We start from the raw sequence: 19,516 nt of genomic DNA, 5'->3' as shown, positions 1-19,516 counted from the left end.
CGGCTCAGGTCATGATCTCAAGATCCTGGGATCGAGTCCTGCATCGGGCTCTCTGCTCGGCAGGGAGCCTGCTTCCTCCTCTCTCTCTCTCTGCTTGCCTCTCTGCCTACTTGTGATCTCTGTCAAATAAATAAAATCTTTAAAAAAATTTTTAAAAAATAAAAAATAAAATAAAACCTTAAAGGAGTGAACCACGGAAGAGGGAGAAGGGGGGATACAGGAAGCAGACACCTAACGGGAGACACCGAAAAGATCCTCAGGGTGGGGGTGAAGGGCAGCCCTGCCGCGGTGGTGCTCCAGGCAGGGGAGCAACCAGACCAGATGAGGCAGATCAGCAGTCTCCCGAGTCAATTTAAAAAAGTGAAATAGAAGGAAATCCAGCCTGAATGAATTTACTATTGAGGGGTTAGTGTTGAAGTAGGGGCTGATCCACAGGAAATTACACAAATTTCAAAAAGTATTAATGTTAAGGGGAAACATGTTAAACAAGAAAAGAAAATTAATCATAGTTCTAAAGATCAGTGCTGAATTGCCTTCAGAACTATGAAAACAGTGAATAATGATACCACTAAAATTATTTGGCGGACTTTGGGGAGGATGGGAGTCCAGGGAGTGATGTCAGTTGAAGACAGAGCTAATCTCCATATCTTTAGATGTCTTCAATCTATGGTGCCTGAGATGTGAGTGGGAAAGCAAATGTAAATATACAAATACAGGAAGAATCCACTAGAAGGGTTAAACCTGGTTTTTACTCTTTCAGGAGAATGGGGGCTGGGGGTGGATTGGGGACAAGGACTGAAATTGCTGTTGTCTTCAACACCTCACAGACTCAGCTGATGCTTCAAATAACAGATTGAAACGAGAGGTTTAAATAAGAGCCCCCCACCCCCACCCCCCACCCCCCCCCCCCCCCGCTTGCCTCCAATCTGTTCAGAATGGGAGCAAAATTATTTTCAGTCAAGTAAGGCAGTGAAAAGATGCCGTGTTCATTGCAGACCCCTAGAGGGCCCAAGAGAGCCTTTCCTGACTTGGAAGTCCGCGTACTCCCGAGCTTCACTTCTGTTGACCTCTGATCTTCACACGATTATATCGATTATATCGCTGATCCTTGCTTTTGAAGTCCTGAGAACAGGGTACAGTCAGAGAACCCGGGACACCTGGGAGAAAGTGGTCTGGAGAGTCAGTGTGAAATCGTCTAGAAGAACTTTGAGGATTGGTGAGTAATCCTCTATCCTTCCTCCTTTCTGTGGATGTGGGGAAAATGCTTTAAAGTCCAACAAGTTGCATCTCTCCTCTTTGCATTCCTTATAAGTGTGAAATCTATAGACAATCTAAAATTACTTTCTATTAGTAGTAACTCAGTACATAGGATATATTACATATTATTTTGTCATTCCTGATATCCCCAGCAGATACCTTTGCAAATTGTCTTGTGTGTTGTGCATGGGCAAGTTATTAGAAACTGGGGATTCTGTTTGGATTTTATTTATTGGTCGGTTTGTTGGTAACAACAGATGCTGACAGATGACTGGTAAATATACTTGACTATAAAAATGGTGAGACGACGCAGAGAAGAAACTATTCTATATAATTAATATTCTTACAAAAGTCTTTCTCTCAGGAACGTTTTGTAAAATACCCATTTGGCATCCCCGCCCTCACGTCTTAATGTCTCAGTGGGCTTGTAATCTGTTCATCTTGCCGTAATGTGTAGTGGGCGTTATGCCCTTTGAGAATGTAATTGTCATAAAATGCAGGCAGGATTTGATGCAATCAGTAAGCTTTCAATTGGTGCCTGGTAAAGGAATTTATTGGTAAGTATGGGGAGTGTCCGGATAGCAAACTGGGTGGGTCAGGAGCCCCGTGGTGAATGAGAGCCAAGGAAAAGCTCGGTGAGGAGAGGAACAGCAGTTTGTGGGAAGTGATCCAAGCCTGGAATTGGCAAGAGCACCAGACATGATTTAGAATCTTCAGGAAAAAGCAATGAATCTGGACGGTCCAACCTCCGAAAACAGTATTTTTAAGTTAATTTTTATTTTTCTTTCTTTCTTTTTAAAGATTTTAAGTATTTATTTATTTGAGAGAGAGAGGGATACCCAGAGAGAGCATGAGAGTGGGGAACCCAAAGCAGGGCTCCATCCCAGGACCCCAGGACCATGACCCGAGCCAAAGGCAGACGCTTAACAGACTGAGCCCCCCGGGTATCCCCAAGCTAATTTTTATTTTTATCCCTGCACATGTTTTGTTTTGTTTTTAATAAGATAATCAGGGCTTGGGATAAAATAGAACAGGCCCCCATCATTCATTTTTCTTTTTCTACCTTCCAAGGCTTTTAGCATTTACTTCTGTATTTTGAAATTACATACTTACAATGTGTATTTCCAGGTTTGTCAATTTGAGACATTGTCTATTGATTTTATAGTAGGTAAAGTCTATACACCTTGACTGTTCCCACTGCATCCTCCCAATCTAGCAACAGAAGCTTTTTGTTAAATCAGTAATTCACACACTCATGGTTGCATGAATACTGCTCACTGCAGAGCCAAGCCGTGCACCGTGATTACTTTCTCTTTCCTGAACGACTTTCTGGTTTTCTTGTAATTACTCGATTTTTTCCACTTTGCTTATTTTTCCATGGTCCTTTCTTTAGTTTTTTCCCAAATATGCTCTCAGATCTGACAAGTGTCTATTCATATTATTTTCCAAAAGTTTAATTCTATCAGTTAATGGGTTAATTCCGTCTTTTCCCTGGAGACCTGCCTCCCAGCACCTTGTGTAGCCTGCTACACACTTGTCATCAGGACCAGCAGCTCCTCCTTTCTATCAGATCCCCTGCTCCCAGGGACCATGTGTTCTCCTTTCGTAATTTTCGCCCTTGTTTTGCTGGAGCACATCCGCTAGTTGCATCTCAAGAAAGGGTACGTGAGAGGTAAAAATGGTTTTTTAGCCCTTGCATGTGTCAACATGTCTCCCATTTGCCCTCATAGTTCATTCTGGAATTCTCTGTTGTAGATCATTTCCCTCCAACTTTTGAAGGCCTTGCATCACTGTCTTAGGGCATCAGTGTTACTATTAAGAATATTGCTGTTTGGGGCACCTGGGTGGCTCAGGCATTGGGCATCTGCCTTCAGCTTGGGTCATGATTCCAGGGTCCTGGGTTCAAGCCCAGCGTCGGGTTCCCTGCTCCGAGGGAAGCTGCTTCTCCCTCTCCTACTCCCCCTGTTTGTATTCCCTCTCTCACTGTCTTTCTGTCAAATAAATAAAATATTAAAAAAAAAAAAAGAAGACTACTGTTTGTGTTGACCTCTTTACATTTTAGTTTTTCTCTCTAGGAGTTTCTAGGAGCTTATCTTTTCTTTAATATTCTGAAAGTTCACAGTGACTTGCCTTGGTGTGGTTCTGGCTTTTTATTGTGTCTTTTCAATCTGGAGACTCCTATCTTTTGGTTTGGGAAATATTCTTGGGTTATTTCTATAGTTACTTCCTTCTCTCTATATTCTTCTGTCTCTCTCTCTTTTTAAGATTCTATTTATTTGAGAGAGAGAGAGCAAGCGAGAGAGCTAGCCCGAGCAGAGGGATGATGGTGGAGAGGCAGAAGGAGAGGGAGAAGCAGACTCCCTGCAGAGCCTGAGCTCCCGGAACCCTGAAATCATGACCTGAGCTGAAGGCAGACACTTAACGACTGAGCCACCCAGGCACCCTGGGTTTTTTTCTCCCCTGCAGAACTCATATCAATCTGGTGACTTCCCAGATTGATCTGATTTGTGTTCTGTTTTTCTGGGAGAATCCCTCAACTCCGTGCTCTGACTTTTCCATGAAAAATTTTATTTCCGACAGTGTTTTCTAACTGTAGGAATGCTTCTTTTGTCTATTGCCTCCTGTTCCTGCTTCATAAATACAATTCATTTCTTATCTTTGTAGATATTAGTTTCTTCTGTTGCCTGCGAGTACTTTCTGTACTTTGACTTTCATGTCAGAGACGTTCCCGAAGTGTCTGATCTTTTAATATTTAGGACTGAGACAGCTGACACTGAAATCCAGTTGGCAGCTCCGGGAGAGAACCACAGACTGGCCTCAGTGGTGGGCACTCAGATGGGGAGCGAACCGCTCACTTATTCCAGACACGGATCCTCCATTTCCTGCCTGGGGGTTATTACCCGGAGGTGGTGATCTGTGAACCCACAGCAGGAAGGGGCTGAGGAGGGACTCATAGTTCAGCGCGAACACTTCCACTCAATTCTATTTAAGCGAGTGCCTCTGAGTGGGAAGTCTCTCTGGTCAGTTTCAGAAAATAAACCCCTACCCTGCCGAGTTAGGCAGATCAGAGGGCTTGGAGTAGGAACCAGACACAGGGGATATAATTTCTTGTACAGACTTTAATCCTTCTAGGGTTCCCCCCCAATTTTTTTTTATCATAGTAAAACACATATGACTTAAAATTTGCCATCTAAGCCATTTTAAAGATTTATTTATTTATTTTCGAGAGAGCGCAAGAGAGCAAGAGTGCACAGGGGAAGGGCAGCAGGAGAGAGAGAATCTCAAGCAGATCCCCCTCTGAGAGCAGAACCCCGTATGGGGCTCTGTTGCACCACCCCAAGATCACGACCCGAGCTGAAACCAAGAGTCAGTCGCCTAACTGACTGAGTCACCCAGGAGCCCCTGACCATTTTTAAGTGTACATTTAAGAGATATTCGGTTGATTCCTGTTGTTGGACAACCATCACCGCTATCCATCTGCAGAATGCCTTTCACCTTACAAAACTGAAACTCTCCTCCTGAAGCAATAGTGCCCCCCGCGGGCAAGTCTTTGCCTTGCATTCTTGCCCTGCAGGGACACTCAGGGTGTCCCCACACCCACCCACAACCCTGCCTTCAAAGGCTCCTGATGCCTTTAGCTCCTAAGACTTTGCCGAGCTGTAAGGTGGGTGTTGGCAAACTTTTCCGGGAAAGGGCCAAATCATAAATATTTTAGACTTTATGGGTAACTGCTCATCTCTGCTCTTGTAGCCATAGACAATATGCAAACAAGTACAACCTCATTCAGTAAAACTTGATTTACAAAAGTGAGTTGCGGGTCCTGTTCGGCCAGGGCTGTAGTTCTGGTTGTAGAAAGGTTTTTGGCTTTAGTTGCTTAATCAATCACCCTACTTTCCACCTTACGGAAATTTGACATCTCTCCTCTGCTCTTAGCTTTTTTCTCATTCACTTTGTCCCTATGGAATATATAGCTTTTTTTTAAAATCCCTCTGTAGTTATGTTCATGTTGTTTTCAGGCACTGAGATCAATGCATATGTTTGAGCCACAGTTTTTTAAAAAGATTTGTTTGTTTGTTTTACTGCAGGGTGGGGGGGGCAGAGGGAGAGAGGGTCCTAAGCAGACTCCATGCTGAGCGTGGAGTCTGACACAGAGAGTCTTGATCTCACAGCCCTGAGATCACGACCTGAGTGGAAACCAAGAGTCGGTTGCTTAACCCAGGTGCCCCTCCCTAATCCACAAGTTTTTTTTTTTTTTAAAGATTTTATTTATTTATTTATTTATTTATTTATTTATTTATTTATTTATTTGTCAGAGAGATAGAGAGGGAGAACACAAGCAGGCAGAACAGCAGGCAGAGACAGAGAGAGAAGCAGGCTCCCTGCTGAGCAAGGAGCCCGATGTGGGACTTGATCCCAAGACCCTGGCATCATGACCTGAGCCGAAGGCAGCGGCTTAACCAGCTGAGCCACCCAGGTGTCCCCCTAATCCACAAGTTTTAAGCTTTTTATTTCAAAATGATTCCAAGCTTCCAGTAAAGTTGCAAGAATAGTATAAAGCTGTTACTATTTTGCAACATTTCCCTTATGATTCTCCCTCCACAGACAGATAGATAGAACCATTTCAGATCTGGTGTTCTATTATTCCTTAAATACTTCACTGTATATTTTTCTAAGATCACAAATACTGACTCAGGAGAAATTCAGTTCTCAAAATCAAGCTATTTAACGCTTATAATCTGTTGTTTTATCTATAGACCTTCCTCAGATGTCCCCAATAAGTCCTTTCTAGAACTGTTCCCAGCCCAGGGCCCAGTACAGATTACAGTGGGTTTTCATGATTCGCTACCTCCTTCAGTGAGAAACAGTTTCTCAGTCTTGTTTTGTGTTTCGTGACACTGACGTTGTTTGGACACTGACATTTTTGGAGATACAGGCCATTAGTTTCTAGAATGTCACTTTATTTGGTATTGGATGTTTCCTCATGTGTGCATTTTTGACATAAAGAATCTTGTTTCCTTGGTGGTGAATCAGGAACTGATCTACAATTTTTATTTAAAATCGTCCCTCCCCCAATGGGACGCCTGGGTGGCTCAGTTGGTTAAGCAGCTGCCTTCGGCTCAGGTCATGATCCCGGCGTCCTGGGATCCAGTCCCACATCGGGCTCCTTGCTTGGCAGGGAGCCTGCTTCTCCCTCTGCCTCTGCCTGCCACTCTGTCTGCCTGTGCTCACTCTCGCTTCTCTCTCTATGACAAATAAATAAATAAAATCTTTAAAAAAATAAAATAAAATAAAATCGTCCCTCCCCCAAGTTATTTTTCATCCTTCCTGACATCCCTGGAATCTCTCCAGAAGCTTATCCAGAGCAACAGCCTTTGTTCTGGTTTTTAAAAATATACAATGTATTCTAGAGGTCGCATTATATCCACTCTTTTGCTTCATAAAACTTTGGGTGGCTTTTGACAGAAAGCAGTGGAAGTGTGACTGTCTGAACTTTGTCCTGCTGGCTCGGAATCGGGCTTATTTATTTACAGACCGCCTGTATGCAGATTGCACTTTGAAATATCTTGCACTGTCTTAGGCTGCATATCCTAATGCTGGATGGGTGATGTACCCAAGGAGGAGAATGTTAGCATACAGGAGTGAGCCCTGAGGTTACGATGTCGCTAATGTTATTTTATACAAAAATACCCGTTTTGCTGAAATATAATTCACATGTTACACAATCCACCCTCTTAAAGTGTTCAAATCAGTAGTTTTCAGCACAGTCACAGGGTTGTGGCGGTGCTGTCACCACCAGGATCAAATTTTAAAATGTTTTCATCATCACTGCCGTTTTAAGAATAACAGCAAAATCGAGTCCCTTGGTGAAATGGCCAGAGGTTCTGCTTGATAGATTGGAGGAAGGATGGGGGAGGGGAGGATGCAACAGAGGGCAAATTTTGAACGAGTATGGAGATGCCCAGGGCCGCAGGGTGATGGAGGCCTTTTGCTGGAGGGTGTCGAATGAAGGCTCAGGGGCACTGCACGTCGCATTCAGGAAGGCATCCTGTCCAGGGCTGCGGCACGAGCAAAGGCCCGGAGGCTAAGATGAATCGTGCGTCCGCCGGCCAGAAACAGCCCCTCTCCTCGAAAGAAAGGCAGAGTCCCGGGGCCGGGGGGAGGGGCCGGTCCCAGCATCCCGCCCTCTCCCCCTGCCCCCCCGCGACAGGCCCTCTGCCGGCTGAGGCCCGAGGGTGCCGGGCGTGGCGACAGCCACCTCCTGGGCGCAGAGGCGAGGCGCTGCGGGGTCGCGAGGAGGGAAACAGGGCGGTTCACCGGCGGAGGTCTGCGATCAGCGCCCGTGGGACGAGTCAGGGAGCCCACCACCCCCCTTCGGGTCGGCGCCGCAGACTCCTGTCCTCGCTGGGAAGACCTCAGAGCGGCTCCTGCCTCCATCCGGACGACTAAATTTGTTCTAAAGTTGCGCCGCCCTCCTGGCCCTCCAGGTATGCGAGGGGCAGCGGCAGTGAGAGGCCGCAGCGAGGAAACGGGAAGGACGACTCTGCCCCCGAAGTCAGCCGACCCAGGGGCTGCCCCGAACTTCTCCAAGTCCCTCAACGCCTCGGCTGCGAGTCTGCACTTGGAGGCGCCCTCTTCCCCAGCAGGGGCGCAGCCCGGGGCGGGTGACTGGACCTGCCTGGGCAGCTCCCGGAACAGGGGCGGGGCTGAACGGGTCCTCGGCGGGCCCTGGGCCCGACCCGGGACCGCCCCTTGGGGGCCGAGTCTGGGCGGGGTCAGCGCGGGGCCTCAGGAGCTTGCAGAGCGGGGGTCGGAGGGACTGCGCGCAGCCGCCGCCGCCGCCGCCGCCGGATCCTGGGGGCCTGGGAGGCGACGACCGTAAGGGGGTGCGGGGGGTACGGGCGGGGGGTCGCGCGAGTTAGCAGCTGTGGGTGCGTGCGGGGGTTGCGAGGGCGCGGGTTGGGGGCGCGGCTACGGGGGGCGGAGGAGGGGAGGATGTGCGGGGCGCTGTTGCAGGGGGCTGACACCAGGAAAGTGTAGGGGCCGGGTTGTGGGGGTGCGGCGAGGCGGGGCAGCTGTGCGGCTCGAGGGGGTGCGAGGGCGCCGGCTGGGGGGCGAGTGTGGGGCGCGAAGGGTGAAGGGGGCGAGTGTAGGGGCACGGCTGCGGGCGCGGGCGGCAGTGGGACTTGCAAGCAGGAGACTCGCTCACCTCTCAGGGGCCCGCAGCTGCACGAGGACCGAGGGCTTGGAGCGCCCGCGCCTCGCCCCCTTCGGCCTCCCCCAACCTGGGGCTGCAGGTGCGTGCGGCTCGGGAGGAGGCCCGGGCAGGCCCTGCGAGCGAGCTCCGGCGGGCGCACGGGGGCGGGGAGGGGGGCGGCGGGGGTCCCCAAGCCTGTCAATCACCGACAGTATTGCTTCCAGGGTGCGTCGCGCCCCCAGTGAAACGCTCTTGTTTGTCGCGGAGTCCTAAAACCTGTTCCAAATCTCGCAGTTGAAGCGTGCTTTTCTGCCTCCCGGTTTTCCCCTCCCGCCCCTCTCTCTCCTCCCTACCCGCCGCCTAGCTAGGGGGAGACCTGGGCTTGGAGTCAGAGCTCCAGCAATCCCGCTGGGCTGTTTGACTTCTTTCTCTAAAGCTGCATGGCCCACTTGCCCTCCCGCCTCCCACGGTATAAGCCTTGGTCTCCGCAGAGCATGGTTTTGCCCTCCCCCCTGCCTGGCCAGACACCCCTGTCCCGGCCCTGGCAGCTCTGTGAGGACTCTGCATCCTGCACCCCGGGTAGGTGGGGAGAGGGGAGGCCTGTGCATTGGACATCTCTGCCTCCCACCCAGCGCCTTTGCTTGGATGGATGAGCTCTTGGGGGAAAGGGCTGAGGACGTGGGCCTCCCTGGAGTGCAGCAGCGTGGACAGTAAACATTCCCAAGGGAGCTCCCAGCTCCGGAAAGTAACATTGTCCTCTCCTGGGTGGTGGCTCCCTTCAGGGCCTAGCCCCACTGGGTCTGACTTAGCAAAAAGTTCTGGGGTTGTTCAGCAGTAGTCCACCCGCCCCCCAATTTCCACACCTAGGATGACTGTGAGGACTGGGTTGTTTCCCTGGGAAGTGTGGGCCGTGCTTAGGGACCACCCTCTGTTCAGGGCAGGGGGCTCCTCCTGGATCATGCAGTTTTATGGAGGGAGAGGTGGGCCATGAAATAAACTTGTAAAATATAAGGTACCTTCAAAGATGGGGAAAACCTGGAGAGGGAAGGGGTGTCAGGTGAAAGAGAAGCCTGGGTTGAGAGGTGACATCTGAATAACGATGAGGAGGTAGGAGTGGCAGATTGCCATCGGGGGTGACTGTGCACCAGGTTGAGGGAAGAGCAAAGGCCCTGGGGCAGGAGCGCTCCTGGCACAGATGAACTCTTATCTGTGTTTTCTGAGTGTGGGGCTGGCTGCCACCAGGGCCTTTGGTGTGAGTGACCTCTTGTATAAACTGTACTGGCCCAGCTTGAGAGCAAGAGGACTCCGGAACTTTCTGCCATGTGCTCCCTTCTCTGCCCCGCTCCCAGTTCCAGGAAAGGAAAGACCTTCACAGACACACAGACAGTAACTGCTCAGCAGGACAACCTAAGTGAACCTCAGTGCCTTCTGCTCCAACCCATGTGCACCCGTGGGCCTAGGACACTCTAGCTGGTACCTACCTATAGGAGCGGGGTGTCTGGTCAAAGTGGCCAAATGCGTTTGGGGAGAGGGACCTGTCCCACAGGAGCTCACAGGGAGCCCCAGCCATGGACGGAAGAGTCCGACAGGCCCCAGGCTTACTAACTGCCCCGCCCCCCGCCCATGCACCCTGACTCTTCCCTTCAGCCTCCTGGCCCAGGCCCAGACCCAAGGACACAGGGGTTGCCCAGACTCTGTTCCTGAGTGCAGGTGCGCAGAGCTGCGGAGCACAGATAGGCGCACAGAATAAGGGGGGCTCAGTGGGAGCTGGGGGCCGCTGTTGAGGGACTGGCGCCAAGGACCCACACTCAGGGCTGGAGGGCACACAGGGAGAGCAGGCGGCGGGGGGTTCACAGGGCCCCTGGGAGCTCATGCCCAAAACCTACCTCCGGAAGGCCCTCAACCCCATCGTCGGTGATTCCTTCCTCTGAGGGAACACGGTAGTGCGGAGGAGAATTAGCACTAAAAGAAGAGGGGACGCGTGTCCTAGCTGTGCCATTGGGATGTCCCTGCCCTGGACCTCACCCATAAAATGGAGGGGTTGGGGTGTTCAATGTGAGGGCCCCTGGAGCGTGAGTGTGTGACGACTGCGGGTAAGAAGTCCAAACGGACCTTCGGGGGGAAAACGTGTCTGCGGGGAGCGGTCAGTTTTGATGGGGCCTGGGGGCACCCTGTGCCAGGTCCACAGGGGCAGCCACAAGCGAAGTGACAGCCGCGGCCTCAGGCTGTGGGGCAAACCCTCAGACAGAGTTCAGGGGCTCGGATTGAAGAAGTGTCCCTGCCCAGCCCAGCTGGCCCCCCGGAGTCACCACCCACCCACCTGTGAGTTTTCCTGGGCTGGATCAGGGGCCCCAGGGTGCTGTGTGGAGAGGGTTGGGAGTGCACCAGTTCCCCAAGAGGGGATCCAGCCACCTGCCTTCCCTGAGGAGAAGGGCGGTATGTGCTGCAGGAAATCCTCCCTCTCACCAGGGAGGGAACGTGCAGTCCCATCTTTGGTTACATGACCAAACACACGGTGCGAACCGAGTTCACACTGGGGTTTCACTTCCCTCAAGGTGTGTTTGCTCTCCTGAGGGAGGTCATGGTGCACCCTTCCTCACCCTCGGAAGCCCAGCTGAGGCCTTCCCCAGCCCGGCTCACACACCTGGTGTGGACACCCCACTGTCTGTGTCCAGCGTGGGGCTGTGCTGTCCTAGTGCTGCAACCCCTCCCTCTCTGAGGTGCTCTGAGACATTCCAGAAGATTCTATGGCTGACTCACAAAGGGCGACCGTGGGAGGAACGGAAGATCCCTGGATCGAGAACAGGAGTTTTTGCCGCCTTTACCTTTAGAGAAGATTGATACACTGAATTCAGATGTCTTCTTGGTGGGTCCACACAGTGATGTGTGCAGGGAATCCAACTCACTTTCCAAGTCTCCAGGGAAAGTGGATGTACTTTTCTGCTTTCCCGGGTTTTTTGTTTGCCTGTGGCAGGACCTGCTTGCTGGACCATGTGGTCACTTTGAGGCGGCAGGAATGGGCAGGCCCACCTCCCCCACCCCGGGGGTGGGGGGAGGTGGCCATGTCCTCACCCGGGTCCGCACCTTCCTCCCTCCCTCAGAGGCTGCTTTGTCCACCAGGACCTTCCACTGAACTCCAGAAGTATTTTTAGCCTTTTGCAACTTTTTATTCCTTTCTGCTACCCAGACATTGCCACTAGCAAACTGATCCCCACCAAGATACCAACAGCCCATAACATTCCTGGACACCCTGACTCTCGTCCTTAGGGGCCCCCTCCACGAAGCACGGGGCCTTTCACCACATTCCAGAGGAGAAAGCAGCTTAGGTTACTCAGCAAGGCCCGGCCAACAGTGCTATCAGCTTACATACCATTGAGGAAGCTTCCAGACCAGGGAGCACATTGTTGAGGGCTGGCTGACCCGGGGACAGAGGGGAAGGAGATCAGGTACGTGACTGACAGCATTTCAGCGTACATGGCCCACTCCTTTATCCTCCGGAATGGGGCTCTTCTCTACTCAGTAGAGATGCCAAGTGTTGAAATCCCACACCAGGTAAATTGCTTCTTCCTCAGAGGCAGCGAACTGTGCTCTGCTCGGGGCATTTCTCTTGTAACGTAAGACCAGTGGAAAACTGGCCTGGTGTCCTAGGGCAGCCAGGAGTGGAGTGGGGCCTCGGGTGACACCGGCCACCAACACACTGATCCCAGCATGCCCCCCGCCCCCGCCGCACTACCCACCTTCAGGCCTGTGTCGATGGGTCTGTGGGGAGCCCTTAGCTCAGCAGCCAGGTCTGCAGGTCCCTGGGCCCCCTCCAGAGGTGCTGGGGGTCAGCCAGCCCTGCCAGGGGTCCTCCCTTCTCCCACTGCGGCGGGGCCTGGGTGCCCCACACGTTCTGCCTTCCCTCCTCTGACGTCCACTCCTCAGCTCCCCATCTTGGTCAGGGTAGCACTTCCTCAGGGAAAGTGCTGGATAAGGACATGGGTTGGGGTCCCTCTCCTTGACCTGTCGTGTTCTGGGGACTTAAGATCCAAAGCGAATCCCTGGGTGGGTGCATCGCCCCTTTACCCGAAGTGACTCTTTGAACCCCCCGGTTCGGTGAGGCCTGGAGAGCTGGGGTCACTGGCCTGAAGTCGCGTGGCTGGTGGGTGGCAGGGCCAGGACTGGAGGCCGGCAGCCAGCGCCTGACCACCGGCCTGCAGGCTCCCGGGGCCAAGAGCATGCCATCAGTGGCAACAGGAATTGAGTCGTGTTCTGTCTGTCTACACAGAGGCATGAACAGAGAGTCAGTTTGGGAGTGGGGGACACACTCCATGTCCGGTGGCGATGTGCCCCACGCAGGCCCAGAGCAGGGCTTCCCCCACGAAGCCTGCACCCCGCCCCGGTGCTGTTTTTACTGCCCTTGCATTCTGATTTGTTTTTGCCTGTAAACGATGTTTTCTTTTCCCCTGGGTGCTGGTTCCAGGCTGCTCTCCCAGGCTTTGCTCCAGGTCTTCTGGGCGGAAAACAAGGCCTGGCTCTGGGGTAGGGGTGCAGGGCGTGTTGCTCTGCAGCTGTCCCGGGCCTCACCCATCCTGAGGCCCTGCTGGCCGCTGGGGTGTGGGGAGAAATGTCTGTGGGGGCAGAGGCTGTGTGGCTGGTCAGGGTGTCCTCCCCGCCAGGCTTTCCTGCTCCATCCCTGGCCATCCACCCCCCAGGGTGATCTCAGCCCCAGTGAGCAGGGCCTGGGACTTTCTGGGAATTTCGGGAAGCCCCTTTGCTGGGGCAGTGGCTGTGAGCAGTGCATTGGTGGCAGGAACATTCCCATTCTTCACGGCCAGCCCTGGGATGGGAAGGAAGCCATCTGTTTTTCCGTTCCACAGGGATGTTCCTTCTGCGTTCCTCCAGAGAGGAGTGGTGAGACTTGGGGGCGTGGGGGCGAGGGGCCCGGGCCTGGGGGAGGGCACAGAACCCCGAGCCCCACCTTTCTGTCTGGCCTGGCGTCACAGCAGCCTGTGGTGCCACCGTGTCCCCCTTCACAGCCTCTGCCTCTGAGTTTTCTGTCGAGATGACTTCCCCCAGAAGGAGCTGAGGTTCTCCCTCTCATGTGAGTGTGAGTCACAGTCAGGAAACCCTCAGCGCCATGGGGCAGAGGGCGGAGTCCTCCCAGGGAGGCAGAGCTGGACCCCCTTGGCCTCTGTTCTCAAAGAGAGCCTGGGATGCCCTGGGTCCGAGGTGGGGGTTGGGCCCAGAGAGGGCAAGGAAGGGAGAGGTGCGCCGCTCTGACCACAGGGGTCTTGAAGGCTGAGCCGGTGTCCCTCTGTTCCAAGAGCAGCGGGAAGCTATTTGAGGGTTGTAACAAGGGAAGGGACATGAGCAGGTTTGGATTTACAGAGGGTCCTTCTGGCTGCAGACGATGTGGGAGGGGACTGGACCGAGGCTTCACTTTGGTCCAGGGAAGATAGTGGCAGAGGTGGCTTCTAGACCATCTTGGAGATGGAGCTGCTAGAACCTGCCAACAGGTTTCATCCATGTGGGTGGGATGCCGGAGGGGGTTCAAGGTCATGGCATGGGCCTTGGGGGCGGCATGCAGAAGGTGCCTAGTGCCCGCCACAGTGAGTAGGAGCCCCAGAAGGAGACAGAGGCATAGGGGGATGAGATCACTGTGCTGTTGCAGATGCCCCTGCAAAGGGTCCAAGATATTTGGGAGCCACTACATTGGCAGGTGGGTGCTGGGATCTAGGTTAGAACCACATACGTGTCTGTCGCCCATGCAGGAGGCAGCAGGAGCCCGGTGCCTGGAAGGGATGGCCCCGTTTGGGCACAGGACCCCTGGCAGCCTGGCCAGCCTCGTTAACCCATCTGTTTCACATTTCCACCAGGCCCGTGGCCCGCAGAGGCCCCTGGGCTTCCAGATTGTCCTTTATCCCAATGGGGTCTCAGCCCTCAGGAGGTCACCGAACGGGATCCCCGCCATAGCTGCGTGACTAGGTTCTGAGTGCCTCTGGCCCGGAGGGGGCATCTGACTCACCGTTGACGCTGAGTCACAGGGAGGACTGTTGTCCCCCTTACGGGTTTTCGTGGTTTAAAAAATGTACCATTATGTTGTTTTTGAGAGGATAGTACATGCATTTGGTAAAGGTGATTTTTTTTTTCAAAGTACAAAAGCTTATTGAGCACAAGACTTTTCCTCATGGGGCGCATAGTGGCTGAGTTGGTTGAGCATCTGACTCAACTTCTGATCTCAGGGTCATGAGATCGAGCCCCGCACTGGGCTCCGTGCTCAGCGTGGAGCCTTCTGGAGATTCCCTCTCTCCCTCTGCTCCTCCCCCTGCTTGCATGCCCCCCTCTCTCAAATAAATAAATAAAATCTTTGAAAAGAATAAAAAAGATCGTTCCCTCTTTGGGGTGGTCACTGTTGCCAGCATCCGGGTGAAGTCCCAGACTGACCATAGGGCATTGCGTCCTTTGGTCCATGTGGGTGGCACTGTTGGCCATGCCCTCCTGCTCTCACTTAACTGTTCATTAGGGAGATCTTTCTGGAGCCACAGATAATTGACCTTCTGTGCAGTGTAAGGAAGAAAAAGTTCTTCATCTACCCTCAGGGTCTTCAGCTGGACCAAGAATTCAATTCACACGAGACAGATTAACCAGAAGAAAAACCTCAAAGTTTTATGACCTGTGCAGGGAGGTCCAGTAGAGAAATTGGGGCCTGAAGAAATGACCAAGGTAGACAATTTTTATACTTTCGAGACAAAGAGACAATCAATGCGTGACGAATTAACAGGATATAGAAAACAGGTGTTTGCGAGCCTTAATCTGTGGGGAATTCTAATCAGAATTTAGACACGGCGAGTAGATTAACTTGTATGTACCGCTTTCTCGACTCTCAAGTCCCCATCTCCGGCGACAAGGGTGTCTTTTTACTTCTTAACACAGGAAGGGTATTTTTCATTTGGGAGGTTTGTTTCCTGCTTTCAGGGGCAAACAGGAGGGTCTGAGGGTCCTCGCACCGGCTGCTTCCTAAGTGACTTTTATTTAAACTCATCACCATGCCGAAGGGGCACATTTGGGGCAGCCGTCCCTAAATTCATTTGATGAGTCCATGACAGCTTACTTCCGTCCCCAGCCAATGGACATTCAAATTGTTTCCAGGACGATGTTTATTCATCAGATACGTCTCAGCCATGGAACACGAATGCAGTGTTGAACCTTTCAAAGACTGAGCATTTGTTGTTGAGAATGTGTCCACAGGGGCAGGAGGATTGTATATATTTTGTTTTCTCCCTGACTTTCGCAATTAGTGAGGATGATGTTAGGCTTTCTATAATACAACGCTCAAAAGGACAGTGGCTCAAACAGTGTAGAAGTTTGTTTCCCTGTCACATGAAGCAAGTTTGGAATAAGTCATCCAGGACTGGGCTGCTAGTGCTGCAGTCAGCGGGAACCCATCATCGCCATCATCGTCCTAGCACTGACCTCTCTCCTCAAGATGACCTCACGACCCAAAATGGCTACCAGAGTCCAAGCGTCACATCTGTATCCCTGGAAGCATGAAGGAGGAAGGGGAAGGAAAATAGGTGCACACTTCCCAGCTGAGGCAGCGTTCTTTACACAGTCTGCCACACCCGTGTAGGACCCATGCACCCTTGCTCAGGTGGCACACTGTGCAACCCGAGAGGATGCCATGCACATCATCCGCAGTGTGGATTTGCATATGTATTTACAAGTGCTTTCTGGGGGATGACAATGAGGCGTCTTAGGACCAAAAAATACACTGGGTTAATTTTCTTATCTCGTTTTAAAGGACAGGTGTCTTTTCCTAATTTATACCAAGTACTATCCAGGCCACAGATGGCTCTTCCCCAAACACACTTACGGCTCTTTGTCAGCACCTCATCGCTCCATCAGACTGAGGTGCAGAGAGGGCCAGGAAATGCAGTGTTCAGCTGGGCTTTGCCAATGAGAAGCAAAATTCCAAGTGAGGAAGGAAGCAGGTGAAGGGGGGGGGCACGTTTGCTGAGTGCCCAACTCCCTCCAGGCAGCGGGGGCAGGGCGCCAAGGTTTCAGTAACCCGGCCAGGCCGCCTTTTTCTCCCACAGCCACAATGTGCCCACCTCCCCAGGCACATTTCCTCACCTTGCTCCCAAGCCCTGGCTTAGGATTTCCAGAAGGGGCATCTGAATGGCAATCCTGACTTCTGCGTTAACACTTATGGCATCGTCATGAAGAAGCAGCAGTTTCCAGGAGGCTAGGTAGGGACAGCTGGAACAGACGGAAATGGAAAGACTGCACCCCGGAGCTTGCAACTGTCAGTGCCTACGGTGGGCACAGGGGTAGATCTCGGCGTTCCTCGCCCACACGTGCACTTTACTACTTTGTGTCTCGTGAACTCCCGGGTAGCCTTCAAAACTCCCAGCCACACGCACACCCATGGTGTCTGCTGAGCTCATCTCTGGTCCAAGAAGACTTTTCCAAGGCACCAATCCAAATCCCTTATTTACTTTAAAAGAATGAATGACTTCCTGGTCCATTACAGACCAAATTCATGTTATAAGAAAAGAGCTTTTAGTCTTAGTCCTTAAACGAATCCTCTGTTTTTAAAACTTGGGTTTCTGCACCAAGCATAACAGAAAGATGACTTCAGTTCAATTCTTAGAAGGATGTCCGTTTCACCCATGCGTGTGGGAGACGGAAGCACCTCCTTTATTTGACCTCGTGCATCTAAGAGTTGGCTTTGTAAGTCAGACCCAGGAAGGCAGGAGAAAACGAGTTCACAGCCCCATGGGCTTTCCTTGTCCCTTTCAAGTACTTTACATGCAGTCCTAAGGTTACCGTATTGCCCAATTAGCTTCTTCATTGCAAACTGACCCCGATTTTTTTTTTTTAAGATTTTATTTATTTATTTATTTGAGAGTGAGGCAGAGAGAGAGAGCACAAGTGGGGAAGAGGGAGCCTGACGCAGGACTCGATCCCAGAACTCTGGGATCATGACCTGAGCTAAAGGCAGACGCTCAACCCACGGAGCTACCCAGGCACCCCGATGATTGATTTTTTTCCCCCAAGTTGCATAAGTATGTGTCCAGAGCTTGACCTCAGAGAAGAATTTGGGGAATTAAACTCCATATGATCTTGTTTCTTACCCGAGTCGTCAAGGTCCCTTTGAGCACAATCTCACATGACCACTGTCCTCCAGTTACTGTGCTAAAAAAGAAAGAAATCAGGCTGGTTTACAAGAAAAACTACATTTTCCTTATGAGGCAAGCTAATCACTGTTTTAGGAAGGGTACTCTGACTCTGAGGAAAAAATGTTTCCACTGGGAAAGACTTCCTCCCCTCTGACCCCCCGACCTCTCCCAGCAGAGCATCAGGTCTGGGTTCTGGGAAAATGCATTATAACCAAACAACACGAAGCGATGGAATCAGGTTGAATACGGATCTGGAGCTTTCAGAGCGTGCCTCCCAGGCTTGGGCATCAGGAGCCCGCCCCACGAAGCTGCCACGCTCCTTCTAGAACCTGAGACTTGTGAAGTCTTCACGGTGGCTCCTGAAGGCTGGTGTTTTGAACGAGGCAGAGTGTTTTCTCCACTGGCAGGAGCGGACCCCATGCAAGATCTCTCCCTGAGGATGTGACAGCCAAAGAGACAGAGATCTGTCCCTGGGGGTGAGAATTGCAGCCTCTCAGGACAGATGGAAACAAAGATGGGCACCTGCCCCTGGACAGGGGTTGCGGGATGCAGACAGCCAGAGGTCCCCCCGTCGTGCTGCTTCCATCCTCCCAAGCCATGTCCTTGGGGAGCGGACACTCCCAGACGGCAGTTTCCCGTGCATGGCTCTGGCGTACGGGAATCTCCCGGGGGCTCTGCCAGCCTGAAGATTGCACCCAGTAGGAAGGGATTCAGGGGAAGGAACGCACGGGGCCGGACCACCTGCTTTGAGCCAGGCGTGGTTTCCCCCAGGTTACAAGGCCACAGATGCTCAGAGTGCTTTGGTCGCTCGGGATTTGAGCTACCGGAAACAGGAGAAGCTCCCTTTTTGTAAACCCCGAGATGTTAAAGTTCTTAAGTCAAGGTAGTCCCAGTTTCTCTTTTAGGGGGGGAAATCCCATGGAATGGGGGTTCTCTGGGAAGGCCAGACCGGGTCTCCCCAGACCCACAAGGGCGTTGTGTGTTACTTGGAGTGTGGTGGGCCTAGGAGATGGTGTGTCACCTCCCCAGCGCACTCCCGCTTCCAGGAACCAGGCCACCTGTGACTTCCAAATCAGCAGGTCTTGCTGAGTAAAGAGTCAGAGCCCGGGTGGGTTCCCACACTCGAAGGGCAGCCTGCAGGCTTGGGGGCCATGACCATGGCCGCACCGGGCTCCTAACAGAGTGTCCCTGCAGCAGTGACCCAGCACACCCCGAGTTGTGTTGTGCACCTGCCTGAGCCCTTGCTCTCCACATCTCTTCCCCGGGCTGGGCTGTGTTTAGGTTGGATCTGTACCTAGGGGTGATTTGCTGAGTCACAGACTTTGTCAAGGTCCAGTTCTAGTAGATTCTGCCCCTTTTCCAGAGAGACTGTAGGCAATTCTCCTGCAAGATTCTGGTTTATCCCTTACAGTTGGGATGGTGCCGTCCACGGCCCTCTGCCACCTTAGAGGGGAATAGAGAGGATTTAGGGCCGAAAAGGATATCTTCCCTGCCTTCTAGGGGCCCACAGTTCCATCGTGCAGAGAGATCTTCCCTGAGTAACCAAGCACAGGGAGTAGAGGTGGTCTGGGGTGCATGTCCGTGCAGCTTGGGAACCTGCCTCCCCCGTTTACGGGCTCTTGGGGCTTAGACACACTGCTCAGCCTTCATTTCCTCAACTGCAAGATGGGACTATTACAATAATTAGGTGAGCTGAATGATATGGAGTCACTCCCCCCGAGGAAGCCCTCCCCAACACTGCCTGTCACCTGCCCAGACCATGAGCCCCCAGCAGCGAGAAGGCATCGGCCGGAGTTGGGGGGCAGGGAGGGACACACACCTGTCCCCTGCGTCAGTAGGATGGGGACAGTGAAGGGCATTTGATCTCTGCAGTGCTGAGGGAAGGGCAGGAAGGCTAAGC

At 52.4% G+C, this 19,516-nt stretch overlaps 1 protein-coding gene across 4 annotated transcripts in view; it reads left to right on the top strand.

Moving 5' to 3' along the window:
- The first annotated feature begins 1,128 nt into the window (after nucleotides 1-1,128).
- EPHX1 (epoxide hydrolase 1) overlaps nucleotides 1,129-19,516 on the top strand; it is a 34,560-nt gene continuing 16,172 nt past the window's right edge. The window contains exon 1 of one of the 4 annotated variants that reach the window (XM_047704908.1): nucleotides 1,129-1,216. The gene's annotated coding sequence lies outside the window, so the exon portion shown is untranslated. Of the gene's footprint in view, nucleotides 1,217-7,980; nucleotides 8,151-19,516 lie in introns of those variants that run through there. The other 3 variants (XM_047704905.1, XM_047704906.1, XM_047704907.1) reach the window with 3 other exon arrangements.

Source organism: Lutra lutra, chromosome 15 (genome assembly GCF_902655055.1).
Source record: "Lutra lutra chromosome 15, mLutLut1.2, whole genome shotgun sequence".
NCBI classification, from domain to species: Eukaryota; Metazoa; Chordata; class Mammalia; order Carnivora; family Mustelidae; genus Lutra; species Lutra lutra.
The sequence above is the reverse complement of the archived record's forward strand: the minus strand, read 5'-3'. Positions and strand labels throughout refer to the sequence as shown.